Here is a 9,535-nt window from a genome sequence, read left to right on the forward strand (position 1 = left end):
GCTGATCAGCACCCTATCCAGGGTAAGAGCTGAAGCTTATTATAACATCAAATGCCTTAAAATTGAGCAACGGGAATGTGCCGTTTTGGCATACGCACCGGCCCCAGAAAATTCAGTGAGAGGCGTTATCTATTACGCTTACTCGGATGAGACTGACGCCGACATATTCAAGGAAATATGCACGAGAAATCCAGGTTTGGAAATCGCTGGAGCAAGAAGGATAGGATCCTCTCGCCATATTGTGGTGACATTTGCCGGACAAACATTACCGAAGCACGTCCGCTTTTGGGCCTCAATCTTTAACGTGCATCCATTCCGCGAACAGATTGAAGCCTGCTTTAACTGTCGCCGGATTGGCCATCGCTCCGATGTCTGTCCGGACCCAAGACGACAACGATGTCACCATTGCGGCGACGAAGAACATGAGATGCCGCCACGGGGAACTGTGGCAGCGTGCAAAGCGCGTTGCATCATCTGCCGCGGCGGTCACCCTACCGGCGCTCCCAGCTGCCGCTATCGCTTCTATCCACCTGCGCAGCGCAGACAACCAGCCGGGGAAGGAAAAAGAGGAAGCGCGACCACGTCGATGACAGCAGGGCCACCGGCGAGTGGCACACAAAACGCATCTGGCGCCGGCACAGACGGCGGAACGAGCTACCGAGACGCCGTGCGGCACGGCCGCCCTTCCGTGCGTTTTGAGCAGCGCGAAGCTTCAAATAGTAGAAGTGGCAGCAGGCCGCGCAGCCGGAGCAACAGCCAGTCTCGCAGCCACTCCAACTCCAAACAACGAAGTGACCAGGCGGTATCGCGGAAAGTCGCCTGGTCAGCCAATCCCGAGCCCAACCCCACGCCCGCACGACCTCAACAGGGTGCAAACCAGGTGAGGGAGCTCGCTGAAGAGATTAGAGCACTGAGACAACCACTAGAGGCAGCCAATGCCAAAATTGGGGCCCTAAAAAGTAGGCACCCAATTGGAGGCGCTTCTATGACGCCGGCTGCACGCGAAATAGTGGCCTGTGTTCGGAAAGGTGAACTTGAATCGATGGAGGCAGAACCGTCAAACAAACGCAAAGCGTCAGTGCGGGACACACCCAAGGAGTCCGAAGCCTCAAACCATATGGACAGAGTAGATAAGTTAGAAGTAGCAATTGCTCAGCTAGCTGAGACAGTCTCCAGTCACATAAAGTCTACCGCAGAATTTCAGCAGATGGTAGCCAACGAGCTTACCAGGATAGGTGCTGTGTATAGAGCTGAATGTACACAGAGCCTTACACAAAGCCCGGAACACGAACAACTTGCCACCACAGCCACCAAAGTGCTCAACACTGAGGGCTTCAAAATGACATCTGTATTGCCGGTAAGGGCAGAACCGTACACCAAAAAAGATGGCTGAAACTATTAAGATTATACAATGGAATTGCAGATCCTTTAAGCAAAAGCGTGCAGCACTGCAGTTCCAACTCGCTAGCGTTGATCCCAAGGTAGATGTTGTAGCCCTACAGGAAGCAGGCACTCAAGTCAAAATTACTGGGTATACCACGTTCAATGAGTTAACTGAAGCCGACAATAAACCTTCTACGGCAGTTGCGATACAACGCAACCTAACGGCGATGCAAATTGATCTGGAGGAAGACAAAATTTCTTACACGTTTGTACACCTACTGCCTAGGAAAAAGGAGCACAGATGTGTATTCATCCTTAACTTGTACAGCTCCCCGAAAGATAAAAGCAAGAGTTATTGCCCTCCTGGAAAAAGCATGTAAAGCCGCAGAGAAGGAACAACTGGTTGTTGTAGGAGATTTTAACGCTCCGCACACAGTCTGGGAATACCAAACCTGCACTAGGAAAGGCAATGCACTATATTCAGTGACAAGTGACTTGGAACTTACACTCATCACTGACCCAGATAGGCCCACGCGTATCGGCAACAGTGTAAGCAGGAATACCACACCCGACTTACGCTTCGTCAAAAATTCCAATGGTGCTTTTTGGGATAACACCGAAACTAGTCTTGGGAGCGATCACTATATCGTTGTTATCACTATCCCTTCAAAAGGGCATAAAAGGAAAATGAAGCTGATTCCACATACCAAATGAGATGTATTCCGATACATAAGAAACCGCAAACAGCTCACCGATATAGCTGACCTCAGTGCGTGGACGAATGAGCTTATCCAGGATGTGGACAATGCCACAACCATTGCACCGATAGAAGAGGAAGGCCCCGTGCCAGACTCAAAACTCCTAGGTCTATGGGAAAAGCCTAAAGACCTTCAGCAGAGATGGCTTAAGAATAAGATCAACCGCACGCTGCGCCACGAACTCGCCGCCCTAGAGAAAGAGATTCAGGACTACTCTAGCGAGCTCAGCACTATGCAATGGAACCAATTATGCGACAATATGAATGGCCAGTTAAGCAAAAAGAACCCCTGGACCCTGCTTAAACACATGCTAGATCCACAACACTCTAAAAGTGCTGCTCATAAAAGGATTCAGAAAATCGTACACAGTTTCCCGGGAACAGACTCTGAATTCGTAAACCTCTTGATCGGGCAATATCTTAATACCGAACGGGAGCCGGGTGCATATATAGAGTACAGAGGAGACGAAAACCCAACATTAGACGAAGACATCACCGAGGCCGAAGTACGCGCCGCTCTCAGCTGCCTACGCACGACATCATCAGCCGGTGAAGATAAGATCACCAACAAAATGCTCAGGAATCTAGATGACCCTACCATAACAATGATCACTAAGCTTTTTAATCAGCACGGGCAAAAGGGTACACTCCCGCAAGAGTGGAAGCACGCTAGCGTGGTCTTCATTCCTAAACCGGGCAAGTCACTCAGTCTAGAGAACCTCAGACCCATATCCCTTACCTCTTGTCTTGGTAAGGCTATGGAGCATGTGGTTCTCAATAGACTGGTTGACTATGCCGAAACCAACAACCTCTTCCCAGAGACAATGATCGGCTTTCGTCCTAAACTGTGCACCCAAGACATACTGTGGCAAGTACAAAATGCTATCCTTAACCCAGCGCCTATACGCGCAACTCGAACAGTGTTAGCATTAGACATACACAAAGCGTTTGACAATGTCTCACATCGAGCCATTCTAGAAAACGTATCCAACATGAACGTAGGTAAGAGAACATATACCTATATTACCACATTCCTCAAGGGACGTACTGCCACCGTAAACATAGGCAATATTGAAAGTAAAACCATGGAACTCGGCACTAGAGGTACACCACAGGGAGCAGTACTTTCTCCTTTCCTCTTTACTACCACCATGAGTGGCTTATCCCGACAGCTCAAAGAGATTCCTCATATCAGGCACGCCATCTACGCCGATGACGTAACGATCTGGACGTGCACTGGGCCGGATGGAGAGATTTCAGAATCACTGCAGGCAGCGGCTGACGCAGTGCAGAAACACGCTCGCAACAATGGCCTGAGCTGTTCGCCGAAAAAGTCAGAATTGCTTATAGTCCGGAAAAAAAATCCCGCAAATGCGGCTGCTAATTTGCCGGCACACATTCAGGTGCAGGTAGCTGGACAACCGGTCCCACGTTCCTAAAATCAGAATGTTAGGATTGTGGATCCAGCAAAACACGCACAACCAAGAAGCCATAGCACGACTCCAAACTACAGCTGGGCAATTACAGAACCTTCTCAGGAGGGTCTCCAACCGACGGCACGGAGTTAAGGAGAAAGATGCCTGCAGGTTAATCCAGGCTTGCTTTCTGAGCCGAGTGGCGTATGTCTGCCCTTACCTGCATCTCAGGAAGAGGGATTTGGAACGGATTAACGGTCTAATTCGAACGTTATTCAAACAGGCTCTTGGGCTACCAAAATGGACTAATACAGAGGCACTCTTGAGTCTAGGGGTGCAAAATAACGTTGAGGAAATTGTAGAGGCCCACAAATGGGCTCAAACAGTTCGATTATCCGGCACACATGCGGGACAGCGGATCCTCGACACCTTAGGGTATCGCCCAGCCTTAGACATCCCGCAACGACAGCGAATACCTAACACTATCCGGACCAAGACCATTATCCCCCCGCTTCCGAAAAACATGAGCACTGAAAACAGCGGTAGGAGCAAAGCTAGGGCGGCGGCACTCTGGCAATGTTACAAAAACCAACCCGCCATATACGTGGATGCTGCTCGCACCAGTGATGGTCGACACACCATAGCCGTCACTAATGGCGACGGGCACACCATCAGCTGTGCGACGGTAAACACATCTTCCATTGTGGAGGCGGAAGAGGCCGCCATCGCCATGGGCACCTCCATTCCGGGCACCAAGATTATTATATCCGACTCGAAAACAGCGATTCGTAACTACACCTCAGGTTTCATTTCCTCTCGAGCATTCAGAATAATTAACAAAAACCTCAATCAATTGAAGTTGGTGTGGGTACCCGCTCATGCGGGCAACCCTGGCAATGAGGCCGCCCATCTAGCCGCCCGAGCAGCTAGTAACCGGGAGGTGGGCTTGCCCGACGGGGTTGACCGACATGAAGGTATCCACACCTACAACAAAATGACCGTTTATTACCGCGAATCCAGGCGAATATATCCATCCCCGCACGAGACACTGACAAGAATACAGGCCACTAACCTCAGGAGAGTACAGACTAGATCTGTACTTAGTCCAAAAAGGCTAGCTGCAATGACCGGTGGTGAATATCCACCAAACTGCAAACATTGTAGCTGTCCCCTTGCGGACCAAGATCACATCTTGTGGGGATGCCAAAAGAACCCTCCCCCGAGAGAACTCTTTAGGCGAGCTCCCTCACATGACGAGTGGGAGAAAAAAACGAAAACTTCCAACCCGCAAGACCAGATACGGTTGGCAGAATGGGCTGATAGCGTCGCGGCAAAGCAGACGCCACGCTAGCCCACACCGCTGGGAAAGAAAGCTCCACTAAAACTTTACAATAAAGGTTTTCTCTCTCTCTCTCTTCACGGTAACGAGCCTCCTGTCTGTGGTAGATGTGGCGACCGGGTGACCGTCCTCCACGTCTTCCTGGACTGCCGGGAAGCCGAAAGAGACAGAAGGAAACATTTTCCTTTTGCATACTGCCATTGCGTCTCTCTGAATTCGGCTGTTTCTTGAAGAACTGTTTTTAAGACCAAAGCAATCCTCGCTTTCTCGAAAGGTGTTGTGCTACATGTTACAAGCGCATTCATATTGTAGCGCATCCTCTTTTCAGAGGATGCCGCTACGATACTTTTCTTTGTATAGCACATCGCTCTAGGCCCTTGAGTTTCAAGGGCTCTGGTGAGGCAGTAGTGCTCTAGACTATTTTAGTATCTCGCTTATTTTATATATTGCATCATTCTTTCTCAATGCATTTTAATGTTCCTAGTACACGTCAATAGTCGTTCCCATAATTTTATTACACGTACATTTCATGCAATTTACGTCAACACTTTAGACCCCTTTAGAGCCACGTCACATTAACTTCACAGAACCCATCAGTCCACTGCGAACTCATTAACACTATCATGGCGCTCTTTGGTCATACCTGGCCCCTGCGCCATTAAACCTCAAACATCATCATCAAAAACAATGAACTCATTGAAACTTTTATGCCAGACAACATGGAGTAGTCACAGAAAGTGTTTAATGAATCTCTACAAGAGCGTAATTCAGTCACTAGTGGAAGATGGAGCAGTAGTGTATAACGCTGCCGCCCCGAGCACGCTAAAGATTCTAGATCCTGTCCACCACCTAGGTATCCGCTAAGCCACGGGCGCTTTCAGAACAAGCCCGATTGAAAGCTTATATGCCGAATCGAATGAGTGGTCACTGCACTTACAGAGAACATACATCAGCCTCACATATTTTCTCGGCATGCACTCTATTCATGAGCATCCATGCTTTAATACCATTAACGATATCACATATGCTACACTATTTCGTAATCGTCCTTCTGTAAGACAGCCCTTTTCACTGCGCGTGACGGAGGTTAGCATTGAAATGGACATCCCACTTCTCTAGCATTGCATAATGCATCTAACCAAGCTGTTACCTCTCACCTTTCTTTTGTGTTTGTGGAGAGCAACGTTAGAATACCTCACGTAGGTCTTACGAGTCATTCGTATGCCCCGCTTCTTGGATGCGATGTTTGGATTCGCATTTGCCGTCCTGTATGTACAGGGAAACTACCGCGGCGTGCTTGCACTTCCCTGCGATGCCAGCAGGCCAATGGCAGCTCCCCGCTAGGATTTGTCTGTTGTCGCCGATCTTCAAGAATCAATGTCACCTATAATTTCATGCGTCCACACCATAGATAACGAAGTAAATTACGCTGAGCTTCACGCATCTCACCGGTGCGTTATTTTTCGTTAGCGGAATGCACCTAGCAGTCACTTCCGATCAGTGCGAGTTCAACACTTCCCTCACGTCGTAGACGTGCCCCACTTCACATAGACGACTTCCTTTCTTTAAGTTTTTTTCACGAACAAAAGCTGTCAAGATCTTGTAATTCCCGAAACCCGGTTAAAATTAATATCGGCACGCCATTTCGCGGCATCGTTACCGTTTGACAGGGCGCTAAACACGCAGCGCGAGCTGCTGACGCCGTGAGTAATTCTACCGCATTCGCGCAACTATTCGTCAGATGGCACTAGGGGTGGGAAAGACAGGGCGCCGTCTAGCACTTGCAACGTGTCCGTAGTCTGAAAGCCGATTTGTTGCACAGTGAATACATATTCCCCGAGCCAATCAGCAACGTCAATTACACTGTCTGCAGGATTGGCCCAGTTTTCATAATGAAATCTCCTGGATCTGTACATTTTACTATCACACCATATTCCGGGACCTGCCCACTTTACTAGGCAAGAAGCCGACGAAAGCAGAAGCGCCATTCCAGGTAGGGAATACACAGAACGCTGTGTTTTATTACAGAATTATCCGCTTGAAAGTGGAACCTTTGTTTGATTGAGAATATTTGCGCACCACTAATTGCTTCATTGCGTAGTTCGGTCGGGCACATCTGCCAGTTTAGTGAAGGTGAGGCAGCATACTGTTTGCTGCCACGCCTCTAAATCACTCTTAGGTCCTCTACAGCTCACTGTGATGGCAGCATGCCTTCACACTTGGCTTCTCAGCCTCGGTGTGATATCTAGGTCTTAGTCTGCACCACCGACTTCACTTTGAAGACTGGGCCAGTCTAAGAAGCAGTGTCATTGAAATTCTCTTAACATGTACCTCAACACTCGTTCCTTCTTCGTTTAGGTAACGAAGGTTGTTGCTTTCGCGAACGTACTCTATTGGGTCCAAGGTACGCATGCTCGATGATGCTTTCCCCCCAAAAGTGCAGCTCTTCGTGGCATACGGTTATTCACTCTGTTCAGGATTATATTTAGAAAGCAACCGCCAATGTCGATCAACACGCCCCATTTATGCGTTTGTCAATTCCTCACTGAACGAGAATTTGAGACAGTCAGCTCGTTAGCTTCAGATGCTCTTCGGTTTCGCATGTCCTTTGAGAGCAGGTCGACGATATACTGGGTCTTGTCGACCTGGTAGCTTGTTGTCGCAGGTTTGTGAAAAAAAATGGTTGATGCACAGGAGCATCGAATGCACTCTATGTCTTACGAAATAGGGACGGAATTTCTCAGGTGGATGACGAACGACAGAGAATAAGTTCTACAACTTTTCTTGCATGCAGTATCCCGCCTGGTGAAAAAAAAACAAGAGCTGCTACACTCTAAGATGTGGGGATGCGTGACGCCCACGCGTCCCCTGAGATCTAGTTTTCTCGCATAGCTCGTCTCCTGTAGGGCGGCTTCGACGCGTTGCCTGGCGCCCGCGGCGGTCGGAGTGGTTGAAGCGCCGTACGAGAGATGGCGCGAGTGTTGCGCTGCTGACGCCGGCTACAGGCGGGGCTACTTGGGCGTGGGGGAGGAAGGCTCGCTCTCTTGAGCGGCGGACGGCGAACGCGGCGGACGTCCCGCGCGTGCGCCGATCCATGCTTCTGCGAGACCGTCTCGCGTGGCCGCCTTCGAGCGCGCCACCGTTTGCGTGACCGTACGTGCGAACGACCAGGCGTTGGGATCCAGCATGGGGCGAACATATTTGCTCGTTATCCGGTCGCGGTGAGTCGGTCTTCTAGATTTGTCGCGCGCCCATCGGCATGTTTTGTGGGTTACAACTCGGCTAGCAGGCATTTATCTATGAAAGGTGCAATAAATGCCCTTGTGATTGTTTGCACTACTGTGCTGTCGTTTCTTTGTCCCAAGAGCACGGGAGGAGAACCCAACAAAGAACAGTTTACACCCTATGTAGTGCCCCTTCTGCCACACAACAATAATCGTTACCTGCCTTGATGCGTTTCCTTTCTTTAACGCTGCGAGCCCGGCACTTTCCAGTAACGAACGGCACGCTCGTTATCAGCGTGGTAGCATTGCCGAGAGGAAATGCTATCATGCTGATAACGCTCATGTCGTTCGTTACTTGAAAGTACAGGGCTCGCAGCGTTAAAGAAAGGAAACGCATCAAGGCAGGTGACGATTATTGTTGTGTGGCAAAAGGGGCACTCCAAAGGGTGTAAACTGTTGTTAGAGTGCAGGGTGCATCAGAGACGTATCCGCAGTGGGTACGCGAAACGTCTAGTGTGTGCAGCAGATGGTGTTTGGGTACAATGGCACCCAAAAATGGACCTAAGCAAAGTCAAGCTCCATTCATTCGCTCATTAGAAAGATTACATGCCCAAGTTGTGTTGCATCTATAGTGGGGGTCTTAAGGTTTGATCTTGTGATCGTGCTCGCTCCTCATTCGTAGTGGTGCCGCTTGCCGCCGAGCAAGCATTAAATTTTTTTCCGCAGCATATTGAACATTTGCAGGTATTACAACTCTTCCTGAACGCCACTTTTGAGCTCGATAAAGTACACCTACTATGATATAGTGAGATCTCTCAAAAGCGACCATTCCTGCTCCGATGGACAAACGTAATGTAGATTTACGTGCCTCTGACCACCGAGCGCTGGGCTATATTTAATTCCGATTACGTCGCGAGCTACGCGACAGGGGCACCATCTGCACACGCTACACATGCAGGGTCAATAATGACTTAGTTTTCCTCTACAAGACGATACCGAAGTAGTGGTCGTTGGTAGTATGGTCGCATAGATACACGCGATAATTCTAAAACATGTTTTTGCTATGTTGGTTTCAGCAAGCGACTCCATTAGACCGTTCTTGAAGGCACCTCACGTAAAAAAAAAGTAAAAAAGAAAGACATATTCCCCTGCTACATTTGTGCTGTGTAGTCGTAGCCGCGAAGAAACTACATGAGCATTTTGTTATTGTATATTCTTCTTTCACCAAGGTTAAAAGCAGCCACTGTCTCCTAGGAAGCGGCGATAACATTTGTCGTGCTCTTTCCATGAGTGGAATTCCTATCCGAAAATCGCCTGTTGTCTGTGCGGGAATTCAGCTCACGCTGGTAATACTTGATGTTCGACGTCTGGGGGTGATGTACAAAAGGACGAGAGCTGTGACACTACCTTTGGAGAG

At 49.1% G+C, this 9,535-nt stretch overlaps 1 protein-coding gene across 1 annotated transcript in view; it reads right to left on the reverse strand.

Annotated features, from left to right (window-relative positions):
• Positions 1–9,535, reverse strand: part of LOC135918685 (uncharacterized) — a 194,393-nt gene that overhangs the window by 152,949 nt on the left and 31,909 nt on the right. The gene's annotated exons all lie outside the window — the stretch shown is intronic.

The sequence above is a fragment of the Dermacentor albipictus genome, chromosome 6, assembly GCF_038994185.2.
Source record: "Dermacentor albipictus isolate Rhodes 1998 colony chromosome 6, USDA_Dalb.pri_finalv2, whole genome shotgun sequence".
Lineage (NCBI taxonomy): Eukaryota > Metazoa > Arthropoda > Arachnida > Ixodida > Ixodidae > Dermacentor > Dermacentor albipictus.